Source organism: Danio rerio, chromosome 8, assembly GCF_052040795.2.
Source record: "Danio rerio strain M-AB ecotype USA chromosome 8, GRCz13ab, whole genome shotgun sequence".
Lineage (NCBI taxonomy): Eukaryota > Metazoa > Chordata > Actinopteri > Cypriniformes > Danionidae > Danio > Danio rerio.
Window position 1 is genome coordinate 11,739,760 of NC_141028.1, and position 15,339 is coordinate 11,755,098.

General features: G+C 36.0%; 1 protein-coding gene across 4 annotated transcripts in view; it reads left to right on the top strand.

The window, feature by feature from the left end:
- The first annotated feature begins 527 nt into the window (after positions 1–527).
- The window catches only part of kcnd1 (potassium voltage-gated channel, Shal-related subfamily, member 1), a 142,078-nt gene continuing 127,266 nt past the window's right edge, over positions 528–15,339 (top strand). The window contains exons 1-5 of one of the 4 annotated variants that reach the window (XM_087262527.1): positions 528–633; positions 5,298–5,412; positions 5,783–5,862; positions 11,138–11,253; positions 12,088–12,167. The gene's annotated coding sequence lies outside the window, so the exon portion shown is untranslated. The remainder of the gene's footprint in view (positions 634–5,297; positions 5,413–5,782; positions 5,863–11,137; positions 11,254–12,087; positions 12,168–15,339) is intronic. The other 3 variants (XM_087262530.1, XM_087262528.1, XM_087262531.1) reach the window with 3 other exon arrangements.

The window sequence follows — 15,339 nt, forward strand, 5'->3', positions numbered from 1 at the left end:
TCAAAACTGACAGTTGAACCAGCGTGGTTAAGTATATAGCCCCTTTCACACATACAGACCTTTCTGGAATATTACCGGCAATTTTACAGAAAGGTCTGTATGTGTGAACGAGCCCTTTTAGAAAACACTGGTAATTTATGTTAGCCACTCCCAATAGACCTACCTCAAAATCACATAATCTGACAAATAAACTGAAAACAAACAAGAAGTGCATTTTCAGATTTAAATTAAAGACTAAGGGCAAATGTTTTTGTTTTCTTAATGACATGCACAGATGAATTGTTCACCACAAAACTGGCAATGTGAGCTAACAAAATCATATGAATTGTTCACCACAAAACTGGCAATGTGAGCTAACAAAATCATATGTTTAGTTCAGAGTTCTTGGGGACTTTAATATGCTCGCCTCTTGCAACAACGATAAGCAACAACGTTTTCTAATGGGAAAACAATGATAATTTTTCTCCCTTATTTCTTTTTAAGTGTACATTTCACTTACTATCTATATAAGACTTTTAGTTTGAAAAGGCGAGGACAACGACAGCACGAGGCACGTTCAAACTGGACTCAGGACGCAAAATGCAAGATTTACAGATTACACACTTATTGCTTTTCACTCTGAAGAGGCATAAGGTATGTTTAGTTACATCTTTTGTTAATTTATCGTGTTTATTGGGAAATTTGATGTCTATGTTTCAACAAACATGTGACTGCTGAATCTTGTCAAATCACTCAGCTCAACTGTCATGTCTTAATGCAGAGGTTGATATTAATTCCTGACTGTGTTTTATTTGACTATAGTTTTAAAATGCAACACGATAAATCTCTCTGACTCTCTTTTGTCACGTTAAATTATATTTTAGCCTTTTATTCTTAACAGATCTGGTGAGAAAATTTTACTTTAATCTGATTTTATATTTGTTGCGTTCAGCGTTTGGCATGCGGTGTATGTGTTAGAGTAGCATGCAGTGTTGCCAGATATAGCTGACATTTTCGAACCCAAAAGCTGTCCAAAACCCCACCCAAACGGCCAAAAAATGCCCAAAATATTGGATTAATATTTTTAATTAATATTAATTTATTTAAATCAGAAATTAACCAAGTTACTTTATTTGTCAGACCTTTTAACCTTACAGCAACAAACACCAATAGTCACAGAACCACAATAGTAAAATTGCAACATAACATCCCAACTATTGTTCTGTTGATTACACTAACTATTCGCCTATATATTGTTGATTTATTTGTTTAAAGATTATATTTAAATAGTTTAGAAATTCTTTGCGTTATTCTGTAAAATTAAAACAAAGTATTTTAGATGTCCCATTTGCCGTTTTACATTCTTTTAAACACATTGAGCTGCTGCTTGTCAATCAGGCAACGCTTCTGAGTTTGTTCTGGCTGTCAATTCACTATTCTTAAACCTACAGTATGCTGAAGTTGCAAATATTACTAGCCTAAACATAGGCAGTATATATGAAAGTAAATCAGTAGCAATACTCGAGAGCTTGCAAATGTAAATGTGAGCACTTGTGATAATAATATTTGTATGTGTAGGTTGAAATGTACACTTACAGCTCTGATGTGAACAGCTGAAATCCTCGATTTGCACACACACACAACAATCAACACACTTGTTTTTTGTTTACTATAAATACTATTACAACTTCTTATTTCATGTGGGTTGAATCGTATCTTTAGAACCATATAACATGATTGAAAGCAGCTCCTAGATAACTCATAACTGTTTTCTTATATAAGAAACAAACAAGAGAAGCACCCAGCACAGTTCTTAGCTTAGCTAACAGTATTGACCATATAGATAATTATTAAAAATCATAACTTACCCTCTGATTGCTCGAGGCCTCCAACAACGTGAGCTGCCCTGTGTGCTGACAAACAGAAACGTCCCATCTCATTGGCTGGCTCTAGCCAATAAACTGGCTTTGCTGCTCTTTTACTGGTATGTACATTACAGAAGATTTTTAACAAGAATCTCTTCAGAAAAGAGTTTAAATAAACCCTAACTAATGAAATAATCGTGGGAAATTATTATTTTGCACCTCAGTCCTGTTGGCTGCTGGCATTGTTCATTGGTCAGGCATCAGCCAATCAAACAGCTTTACACCTGCCCCGCCCCTCCCCCGCCCCACGCTGCTCACGCCTCTGCATCTGAGAGTGCACAGATGAGTTCTGCTACAGAGATCGCGGGAGATGTGTTGCAAAAGTCAGAGCGCAGGAGATTTGTAGTTGTACTGACGAATCTGAGAGGTTGTGAGTGCCGACCTGTGGTTGTAGAGCAAAGATGCAGTCAAATTTGCCTTGCACACGTGTGTCTGTCACTTTGTATTTGTGAATGACATTTTACAAATACACAACTATTAATCTGCAACTTCAAATTTAAAACACAAGTGTGTTGATTGTTGTTGTGTGTGTGCAAATCGAGGATTTCAGCTGTTCACATCAGAGCTGTAAGTGTACATTTCAACCTACACATACAAATATTATTATCACAAGTGCTCACATTTACATTTGCAAGCTCTCGAGTTTCGCAACTGATTTACCTTCATAGTATACTTAACACTAGTACCAAAGAGCTTAGAATGACCAAGAGGCGACACTCAATAGAACGTTCCATTGCAACAGCAGCGCCCAGCAACAGCTCTGGATACCGCAATTTTGGAGTGAAAGTGATCGGCCGTCCATTGGATCTCATTACTGTTGCGATGGCAAGCAGCTGCTTTGTTTTTTATTTATTTATTTAAAAAGCGCATTAAAGCTGAGATATAACCTGAAAGACGACAATACAACACTTGCTATCACAATCATCAGCACTTTTAATAGTTTATTTTACAGACTTATAATATGCTGTTGTTCTAATGGAGTTTTCATTCCAAAATGGCCGCTGTTTCCCAAATTACACTAGAGTGTCGCCTCTTGGTCATTCTAAGCTCTTTGCTAGTACTAGTACACCTAACACTAGTATTTATTATCGAACGTACCTTTACCTGTAGGTAAAAAGTGTAGCTATATATGTACAATATTAACATTCCTAGGATAACAAATTAACAGGAGGATCTCTGGAGAACAAAAGCACGAAAGGAAGAGGAAACACATGGCACAAATTGAGTGCAGATCATTCATACGTGAGTAGCCAGTGATTTGATCGCACGCGAGGAGTTTTGTCCATGAACAGAGGAAACTGGCGCGTTTGCTCGCTCGTATTACATAAATGCGCTCTCTACTTGTAATACTGCGCTTATGACATTTGTCAGTGCAATAACACCATATGCATGTACGTCCATTAGTGTTGGGCAATGTCGACCAATGAGGACCGGCAGGGAGACGCACAATTTCTGATAGATTATCACTCGTTTGCAGGCATTGTGAGTCATGCAAATGCATAGAAACCTAGGGAACTTCCAGGAGACTTGGGATGTCTGAATATCGTTTTTAACAACTATAGTGAGACGCAATCCAGCTCTACATCCTAGATAATTTTTCCGACGTGCACTGCTCTCTGTCACTGAAGCTCAGAGGAGCGCATGACAGTAGCTATGTTTCCATCCACCTATTTTATGCGCATAAAAAAAAAACAGTTGATGGAAACGCCATGATGCGCATAAATTTTGAAAATGCGCATAAAAAAACTTATGCGCATAACTGTGTAGGATAAACTTTTTATTCGAAAAGAAAAGTTGCGCATAAACTACGATGGAAACACTTTTACCGCACAAACTCCAGCATGCGCATTAAAAAAGGTCATGTGATTTTGTTAAAAGAGATCATGTGATGCTTAAAATGTGTGTGAATGGACAAAAACGTCAGGCTGAGCACAGTATAAAACATTTGAAATGTTGTTTTGGTCATTCTAAAATGCCTTACCGTGTCAGTATTAGTGTTATTATATTATTAATGACCTTCAGAATCACGAGTGCTTGTGCTCTGCGTCTGACACCTTCAAACGCCACTGCGCGCTCACTGCATGTCAGGATTGTCTTCTGAGGCGCATTCATTTAGAAAAGATTGATGCAATTTTTACTGTTGATATTTGGCGCCAGTTAATCAGGAAGTGACAATTGTGTTCTCATTAACTCATTGGATGGAAACGCAGCTTTATTTGCACGTCTTTTATGCGATAATCCAGTTTTGCGCCTAAAGTTCATTCGCATTTTTGGATGGAAACATAGCTAGTGTTTGGCTGTGTGTATGTGGGTCTGCAGTGAGCTTGTGTCTGTGTGTGTGTGAGTGTGTGGTCCCCTGATGTGCGTTTTCAGCGGACAGAGGGTTGTTCAGAAATGCTAGGTAAAACACAGTGTGGATGTGAATCATTTTCATTCTAAAATGCCATTTTAACACTAATTTAATATTAAATTAGTGCAAACGGGGCCTGAGTGTGTATTTTTCACAAGTCTGTTTGTGATGGGGACGGGGTAGAGGATTGGCGATGCCGGTTCAGCATCTTGTTGTCTATTGGCCATCGGCGATGGATGTTGGCATCGATTGTCTATCGCCCCAACCCTAACGTCCATTTCGCGAATGTACTGTCTTCTGCCTTTTTTTATCTATTTGCCGCTTCTCAGTTCGTTCTGGCTGTCAATTGTGGGGAAAATGATCGATAAAAGTGTCATGATGAACCGCTGTGAGTTTAACTGCAGGCGCATCGAGTGAATGGGAGTCAGGTTTTGATACAACGTTCCTTCACCTGCTTGCGGGTGGGCTATCGCAGCTTGCACTACACTTTGGTCACTACTAACTGAATAAAGTAAGAGCACACAGTTCCGTTTTGTAAAAAAAAAAAATTGTTATAAAATTTGTTTCAAAACAGGCCAAATTTTGTCAACCCGCCTAAGCCATTTTTGTTTACCCACACAATCAAATTCAAAACCACCCAATCTGGCAACACTGCCAGCAATATTCACGACACAAGCCATATATGGTCAATCATGGACCTCCTGATTCTATGGGTATTTTATTAAATGAGCGTATAAATGATTTATTAGAAATGAGTTATTAAAATATTGTTTGAAAATATACCAAAAAACTCTTCTTTTCATTAAACCACACTTGGAAGTTGAAAAAGAAATACATTTAACAGGAAGGCATAAAATATATACATATTCAGCTCTATGCTTCTCTCACCTAAAGCCATTATGCGCTGAAACGTTTTAGGAAGTCTCTGGTTATTAAAAACCATGATGTTTATGCATATTTCATTTGGGGTGAGTTTTAGAAGGTTACAAAATGTCATCACTGCTATAATTAGGTATAAAATTACATGTGCTTTGACTTTGTAGACTTGTAGACCTCCTCCCTATGAAGCAGTAGGAGGCTGAAATGGATGTTTTCAGTGCATTCGATTGCTGCTCTCAGGTCCTGGACTCTTTCTGCACCTCCCTGACCTCCTATAAGGTATGAAATGCATCTTTACAACAGAGAAACACTTTAAAAGCTTTCCCAGTAAAGTCAGTGTTGCTCTCAGTTCAGCTCGGTTTTATGGCTCTGCTCTGATACATTTCAGACTGTGAGCTGGCAGTGCGTATATGTTGTTTTTAATACCTTATATAGTGCAAACTGGTATTATTTTATTGCTATAATGAAGTGTTTTGCTATGCAGTGGGTGTATTTAAATATAGGTGTAAGCTCAGATTGATTTGGTGTACATTTAGAGCGCATTTTTAACGTATTACCGTATTTTGGCTTCCGTCGTGGAGTGAAATATTGCAGTAAAGTGCAGAGACCTGCAGGAAAGCTTTTCCCCATCTTCTTCAATCATTCATAGAAAGACTCCAGAAGTATGACGCAACGGCTCGCACTGTAATTCCAGCCACTCCGACAATAATTCATCTCGCCATGTGTGCAGTAAGTAACTCGATGTTGTGTTTTTCCTCTTTCTGTTTTGTTGGAAATTTATCCTCATTGCTTTAAAGTCTTGTTGTGGATTTGAAGGGATATTTTCAATGACTTTTTTGATTAATGTTGCAGTGAGTCCAGTCTTTTAAAGGGATAGTTCACCCAAAAATTTAAATTAGCTTTTTATTTGCTCAATTTCAACCCATTTAAGGTAACTTTTTGGTAATGCTGTTGCATTTTCTGGGGGTGTGGGTTAAAAGTAATGATGTTGTAAACCATGTTCAGTTCCCTGCATTCTCGATGCATTGTCAGAAACATCAGGTTTTATTTTCGTGCTGCCAGTACCATTTATATGGTTTTTACTGTACATGTAGCTTTTGTCTTGCATTTTATGAAGCACTAAGGACCACGACTTCAGCTCAAAATATCTTCTATGAAGGTGCAATAGGAGATGACCTGTGTGGTAATGTTAGCCTGTTAGCACTGAAAGCTTACTTCCCACCATGCACAATACCAATTAGCTTGGACTAGACAACATCGTCTCGTTGTGGATTTGAACGATATTTTCGATGACTTTTTAATGCATGTTGGAGTGAGCTCTGTCTTTTAAAGGGGTTAATGCACCCAAAAATGATAATTAGCTTTTTATTTACTCGCTTACAGGCAATTACAGTTAACTTTTTTAATACTTCGTTTGCTGAAGCTGTGGGTTAAAAGTAATAATGTTGTAAATTTTGTTCAGTTCCAGGCATTCTCAATGTATCGCCAAAAGCCTCAGATATTTTTTTTGTGTTGCCTGCACAGTTTATTTTGTTTTTTCTCTCCGCCAGTAGCCCTTGACCTGCATTTTAAGAATCACCCAGGATCACGACTTCAGCTAAAAATCTTTCTTGAAGGTGCAATTGAAGATAATGCTAACGTTAGCCTGTTAGCACTGAAAGCTTACTTCTCACCCTGCAAATCACCATTTTTTAAAGTTTTTTAAAGGGATTGTTCACCCAAAAATGAAAATTAGCTTTTTATTTGCTCACTTTCAAGCTATTTAGGTTGACATTTTTCTTAAATATCGTGGCATTTGCTGAGGATGTGGGATAAACGTAAAAATGTTATAAACTATGTTTAGTTCTGTGCATTCTCAATGTATCGTCAGAAGCCTCAGGTATTATTTTCGTGTTGCCTGTACAGCTTATATTGTTTTTACTGTCTAAGTACCAGTAGCTCTTGATTTTGACTCTTTGACTTTAACTCTTTGTCTTTGACTTGATTTTATGAAGCAACATGAGCCACGACTTCAGCTAAAAAACTTTTTTGAAGGTGCAATAGGAGATAATGCTAACTTTAGCCTGCTAGCACCTAAAGTTTACATCCCACCTTGCAAATCACCATTCGACGTGCACTGGACAACATCACCTCTTTAAAGTCTTGTTGTTGATTTGATCGGATATTTTCGATGACTTTTTGATGAATGTTGCAGTGAGCCCTGTCATTTAAAGGGATAGTTCACCCAAAAATGAAAATGAGCTTTTCGTTCGCTCACTTCCAGGCTAGTTAAGGTAACTTTTTTTAATACTCTGGCATTTTCTGAAGCTGTGGGTTAAAAGTAATAATGTCATAAACTATGTTTAATTTCTTGCATCCTCAATGTATCGTCAGAAGCCCCAGGTATTGTTTTCGTGTTACCTGTACAGTTTATATTGCATATTAAAGTACTTGGCATCACTTTATATTGTGGGCTTAATTACTGTGTACGTATATTTAAATGTATCAAATAGTGCAGTTTACATATTATGTATGTTTTAATGTTGTACTTGATTTGCATATACAGGTAATTGCATCTGTAATTAGTTTTGTAATTACATTGTTGACCCATCCTGTACACCTAAACAACCCTTAAACCTCCTCATACCAACAAACCTGTCCCCAACCTATTTTCTCCTCAGTACTAACATCATAATTGTTGTGAAATATAAATAAATAACTATATGGATACATTGTACTTGCTTTTTTTTGATTGAAGTTAAGGCCAATAACTATAACTTTGAACAAGTATTTGCTAAAAAAAGACATTTCCAAAATATCCTGTAGATAAATCTGACTTGAATATGTCCAAACAATAACACATGTCTTGATTTAAGTATAAAGGGACTAAAGGTTTGCATACTGTTAAAAATGCAGACGTATGAATGAGATCATTTTCATCAAATATATGTATATGCTACAGAACAAAGCTGATCTTTAATAACTGAGCCGTTAGCATCACATTTTTGTGGTCTTTTTTTAGTGTTAACTACCTCTGCTTGTTTCATATAAGACTGAAAGTCTTCCCAATTTAGGATGACATGGTGGTGAGTGTGTGATGTCAGAATTGTATTTTTGGGTGACTTTTACTTGCACAAACTTTTGCGAATCTGTCACGCTGTGACTGTACAAGCAGACAGATTGGGTAATTAGAGTTAGAAAATACACAAAACAAGCCCAATTAATATAATATTATGTCATTTATTAATAAGACAGCATGCCAAAGGCGATAATATGGTGAGCGAATAATCAATCAATGAGGAAAAAAGAAAAGAAAATTACCCTATAATTTACTCGCCCTCAAGCCATCCACAGCTTTTAGTTTGTTCATGCCATTCATGCAATTAACTACTAGCATATTATTAAGATATTAACTGTTCATTAGTAGTTGATCTAATTTTGCATCTCTAATCCTACCCAAAACCTAAACCCAACTTCTACCTTACTAACTATTAATAAAAAACCTTAAAAAATAACCAAAAGCTTATTAGTAGTTAATAAACTAGTAATGGTTCGTTAATACCGTGAATTGTGACATAAGCTAAAGTTTTACCCAAATTTCTTCTCTGAGACGTATACAGTCAGCACCATTTATCTTGCTCTATATGTATTTATAGAACTGTATGTATAACTTTGCCGTAAAATATACAGCAATTTTTACAATGCAAATTCAAAATAAAGTGACACACTGCATAAATACAGTTCATACTGCAGTTAAATACTGTGTCATATACCAAAATCGTTAACAGTGCAGACACCGAAATTCAGTGAGTTTGAGTTTATAAATAATAAATAAGGGCAGCACGGTGGCTCAGTGGTTAGCATTGTCGCCTCACAGCAAGAAAGTTGCTGGTTCGAGTCCTGGATGGGCCAGTTGGCAATGTGTGTTGTATAGGGCTGGGCAGTATGGGCAACAAATCATATCCTGGTATTTTAAGGAGGAATGACTGTATACGATATATATCCGGTATTTTCCCATAAATGGTTACTTGAGAGTTAAAACCTTTAGTAAAACTTTAATAAACATTTTTTGAGCAAAATATAATTCAAACACAGAGGTTTCCCTCCCTGTAATTATCATCATTATAATTATCATTCTTATATTCTCATTTGTTTAAAGAGTAGCTAACAGCAAGATATTAAAATAGAAAAAGAAATGTTTGGCAGACAAATGCTGTGCAAATGTTTTTTTTTATTAAGTTTTAATAATCGTTTAAAACTGTTTGTATTCTAGGCAAACACACAAATCAAATCAAATCTTCCAGTTAAGGGGCTAAAATAAATAAATCATTTAAACAGAATAAATAAATAGATAAATAAATACAATGATTAGAATATAATCGGAATTGAAGTCAATATGCAATAACAGACCAGAACGCAGAGCTAAGTGTGTTATAATTTAAATGTAAAGACGAGACCGTCATGTAATAAATACTGCACTCATAATCAGTGAATATAAGGTGGTTTCACTTTCAAAATGCGGCATAAATTTGTCCCGTTTTGGCGTTTTTTTATTCTTTTAAACACATTCAGGTGCTGCTTGTCAATTTGACAAGGCTTCTACGTTTGTTTTTGCTGTCAACTGCAGAAGAAATGATTGATAATAAACCGCTGTGACAGCTGCAAGCGCTATGTGACGTGCTTGCACGCAAGGGGGAGTCAGATTTCGATACAACACCGGCACTGCATGTTCCTCCATGTCGCGTGTGATGATGTGTCATTCTTCAACAATTTGTTCATTTTTAACAAATCTTTTGTATGACTCAAGGAGAGAATCATTAATTCGAGCAAGCGCACATTTGTGCAAGAGGAGTGGAGTGGTCTGGACGTGTGGCTTCAAACCTTATCGATATGAACGATATTGGATAATTCCACATTGCTTTGGGGAATCATACCAATACATCCCCAGAACTCAATATACCACCCAGCCCTAGTGTGCAGTTTGCATCATCTTCTCGTGTTTGCCTGGGATTCCTCCGAGTGCTCCGGTTTTCCCCACAGTCCAAAGAAATGCACTATTGGTGAATAGCTGGAATAGCTGAACTGTCCATAGTGTATGGATGTTTCCCAGTATGGGTTGCGGCTGGAAGGGTGTCCACTGCATAAAACATATGCCAGAATACTTGTTGGTTCATTCCACTGTGGCGACCTCTGATAAATCAGTGACTAAGCCGGAGGAAAATGAATGAATGAATTTGAAAATAAGAAATACTTTTGTTACAGCGACTCATCATTTTACTCCTTAAGGCAGGGATGCCCAAACTCGGTCCTGGAGGGACCTACAAATATAGTTTCAACCCCAGTCAGACACACCTGGGCTAGCTAATCAAGCTCATACTATGCTTTCTAGAAACATCCCTGCAGGTGTGTTTAGGCAAGTTGGAGCTAAAATCTTCAGGACATCGGCCCTCCAGGACCGAGTTTGGACACCCCTGTCTTAGGCGTCAAAGGCATCAACCCCTTTGTGGCATATGGGTTAGTTCCTTGTCAGATTTATGCAGTTTTTGGAGCTTCAAAAACTATACAACTTCATTACACGGCATTGAAAAGCCTGGGTGAAGTTTAAAACTACTCTGACTGTGTTCGTCTGACAGAAGAAAGTCATACTGATGAGTTAATTATGGGGCAATTTTCCTTTTTTGGGTTAACTAGTCCTTTAATGTGAACATTCTGACCATTTCAGAGATGTCCCATACAACTCAAAGCAAATATAAACTGACATCCATTTTTTTTCTCCAACCTACTTGTGGTTTTCCACCTCATTGCTTCATCACCCTCAGTGATTTATTGATGTTATCATGCAGATCTGCTCATGCTCTGCCACCCTTGTGTTCTCCATGTCCTAATTTGATTCTAATAAGCCACAATAGATAACATCTAAAATCTCACAAATTACTGTGTGTTTGATTTTTCTGGATGCACAATAACACCAGCACAGCTTTGTTCTCTTTATTTTTAAACTAACCTCTTCCTGTTTTGTTCCCAGGATTCCTTTTGTAGACTCCGAGTGTAACACATCCATCGATTGGAGGATCCAGGAATCAATTCTGCCATCTTCTTGGCTTACTTCACTCTATCCCAGCATGCTGGAGTTCCTCTTATGTGAGAGACTACAGTTTTTTCTCTCCATCCTGTATATATGGAAACCGCAATATTTCCACAGAAAACAATCGTTACGGCTTGAAAACTCCTTCAGTTCGATCCTCATAACTAATGCCATCATTGGGAATTACAGAAGCAACTATTTCTTGCTTCAAGTAGGCTTTGGAGGCCGCCAAGAGAGTGTTTCATTTTCAACTGAGGCTTGATCGAAAGTATTAGACGTGCCAGAGGAGACTATAAATTTGCAGTGGAGATAAAGTAATTTTTTTTGTGCCACTAGTGGATTCAAATGGAATTGCAGATCCAGTCAATCAGTCCCTAACGTGACAATTCACTGGGAAATTTAATGCCTGCTCTATAATTGAAACCAGACAATGTTTATGAGCATGTGTGTACAGCCTGCCATTTTATTAAATGGTGGATTCCACAGGGTAAACAAGGCAGATATAAATACCAATGGAATTAATTCTATTTTAGCTGGGGTACAGCATGCGTGTGTGTTGCAGCAGTGGAAAGCGCAGTCGTTATAAATGCTGAATGAATGTCAGTCTGCTGAATTCAGCCTTTGTCCTCATGAATAATACAGTATGCTGACTAAAGGACAGTTTGTGCATGTAAACTAGCGGTTGACCGGTATAGATTTTCAATTCAATACTGATATTATCTAGAAAACAACAGGGCAGATGGATGATTATATAGAAACAATTAAAGTATTGGCCACACCTACCATATTTTTAGTTTTACATTTTAAGCCAATATAACTGCAAAACTGCACACATAATTGAAGCTAAATATTAAAACCAATTTAAATGCTTTATTCTTTATTTGTTATAGATTCCAGCTCTTCACAGTCGACTCTTGTGAATTGTCAACAGCTTTTGTGGTTCATGCAGGGATGTTCTTTTTCTTAATTGGTATGTATGCATTCTTCACATATTGTAATATTCACATATTTACACTAACGTATATATTACAATTTTGAATTTAAAACAATTTAATAGTTACAAAACGAATGAAAAACAAATTCCTTCAACAAAATGAAATAACAAATCACTTCTTTGAAAACTGTAAAAGAATATTTGATCCTAAATCTAAAAAACCTTTAGTATATTTGAGTAAGTGTACTTTTTTGTTGCTTTTATTCTCTCCATAATTAAAAAATATATATTTGTAAAGCAATGTTCTGTTGTCAGTAATATTTTTATAAACTTTAATAGGTAGAACTGTGAACAAAAGCAAGGGATGCCTCAAGGTTTGATTGAAGAAACATCTTTAATGTTTATAAAAATCTTTATAATCATTAAAATAATTTATTAAAATAATTAGATTAATATTAGTGATATGACGTAGTTCCGGAAACTTCCTACTTCTATGGTAATCCGTCTAATTTTACGGTTAGTTTCTTTTGACTGCCCCCTAGTGTTGGACGATATACAAAATTTTCAGATCGCCAAATCGTCCCCGTGAGATCTCCGATATCAGGGTGCAATAGTGTTATGTGTACTTATTTGTTTCACAGAAATAGTTTCGTTTTAGACATATAATATTTAATTTTTTGACTGTAGGCCTACAGATGAAACTTTTCACTGAGCTCAGTAAAATGTTCTTTAATTAGTTAATAATAATCAGTTCAATAAATCGTTAAAGCCAAAACGAATGGTAAAATGCAGGTTGCAATGTAATTTAATGTATATAGGCTAGTTTAAACAAATAAAATATACATTTAGGGTCTGTAAATAAATATAGGCCTAACATTTTTTAACTAAATTAACAGGTTATTTTTTAAACAAATGCGCATGTCTGTGTTTATCATTTCATCGAGTTAAACATAAATAAGACACAAATATTCTGAGTATTTAAAGAAGCAGACAATGCATGCACTGAAAAAATAGGCTATAGGCCACCTTAACACTTAAATAGGCTTTTGATAACGGATATAAATAAAAGATAAATAGTTTTTTTTTGTGAAAACAAGAGAGAATCTTGCAGGAGTGCTGTCTCAAATGACCAATGATCATATATTACCGCAAAACATTTTATTCCAGAACATTTATGCTGGTTTCAGCTTAGTTCATTCATTTTCTTTTTCGTTTGTTTCATTTTTTACAAAAAGTTTCTGTCAAAGTTGCAAATTAATTTGCTGTGAGATGTGGCTGTGCCCTCAAGTGCAGTGCTCGATTCAACTGCTGCTGAGAAAGAGAGAGAGTTGGTCAAGTGATGTTGATGCACACACCTGAAGCTGTCAAATTATTTGTGGTTCATTTATAATTAATGATGAAGATTAAAAATAATAATACTTTTTATTTTATTCAGAAATGTAAGTAAAACATGAAATGGGTTTACATTGATGCGAAACAAGCTAAATATCGTCTTTAAAATCACAAGTCTCAGCTATCTGTGATATCTTTGCCTATCGTTGATACATAATACTATCGTCTATCGGCACAACCCTACTGCCTTTCGTTTAAAAAAAAAATTTTTATTGGTGAACACGTCACGTATAAAAGCCTCGTCCGTTTCGTGAGGTTAGCGCACGTCAGTGGAGGTTTGCAACGAGGTTCCAGACGAAAGTATAAATCAGCCTTGACACACCCAGTTTAATGAATCTCGCGAGTACACCACGAGTCACGTAACAAGAAGTAACCGATCAGCTTTATACTTTGTAATATAATATATTTTAAAGACTGTCAATTTAGAACACTGCACGTTTTAACAATTGACTATGGTTTATACTATTTTTGTGTGTCTAGGTGTTGTGACATGTATTTATTATTATAATCATTTTTATTATATATAAATATATTTATATTTTTTACTTTGTCTAATGCTGTGTGTCTTGACCAGGACTCCCTGGTTGAAGAGATTTTGTATTTCATTGGGACATTCCTGGTTAAACAATTAAATTAATAAATAAAAATATATACTCATACTCATTTCGGTAGACTAATTATCTCAGACAAACACAGACAACCCAAACACTGCAGTGCTTTGTAATTGTCTCCATAAATAAAATTTGTGTGACACTAGTATAAAAATCTAGAATAACACAATAACATCAACAAAAACTGTAAAAATGTTTACCACAGTCACCCAAAATACAAAAAAAGAAATGAAACAAATGTACATATATTGACAAACTGATGATCCGTGGCCCATCTTTGCTCCTAAAGGACTAGGCCTGTCTTGGATGCTGCTTTTTTTTTACCAAATCTTAATTACATTAACCTGTTGACATCACCTGTTTCAAATCACATAATTTAATTAATTTGCCTAGTTACTAGACCTAAACTGCTCCTGTCTCACCTTTTTTATGTGTTGCATGAACCAAATCTAAAATATGTGTTTATTTAAAAAAAGAAAAATCAAGAGAAGCACATTAAATAATGTGCTGTTGTATTGTCTGCAAAAAACAAAACAAAACAAAAAAAACTTCAAAGTACATTTAGAAATCACTTCTTTCTTTTTTTAATTGTGTTTTTATAATGTCCTAACTTTTTCTGGGTTGGGGTTGTAATTTATATTTGCTATATTTGATAAAATGATAAATTCAGTCAAGTGTGTACAAATGTTTCACTGATAATTAATAAATTATGACATTTTTTTTTAATCAGAAATGAGGTCTAAGATGAAGTTTTTAAATGTAATACAGCTTAATTTTTATTCTCTCATATATTTTTACCAAGATTTACAGAAAACATTTAATTCATTCGTTTATAGACGAGAAAATAGTTTAATGCATATTTATTTATTTTCTTTTCATCTTAGTCCCTTTATTAATATGGGGTCGCCACAGCCGAATGAACCGACAACTTATCCAGCATATGTTTTACTCAGGGGATACCCCTCCAGCTTCAACCCATCTTTTGGAAACACCCATAAACTCCCATTCACATACATACACTATGGACAATTTAGCCTACCCAATTCACCTGTACCAAATGTCTTTGGACTGTGGGGGAAACCGAGCACAAGGAGGAAACCCATGTAAACACGGGGAGAACATGCATACCAACTGACCCAGCCAAAGCTTGAACCAGCGACCTTCTTGCTGTTAGGCGACATCACTACCCACTGTGCGACCATGCC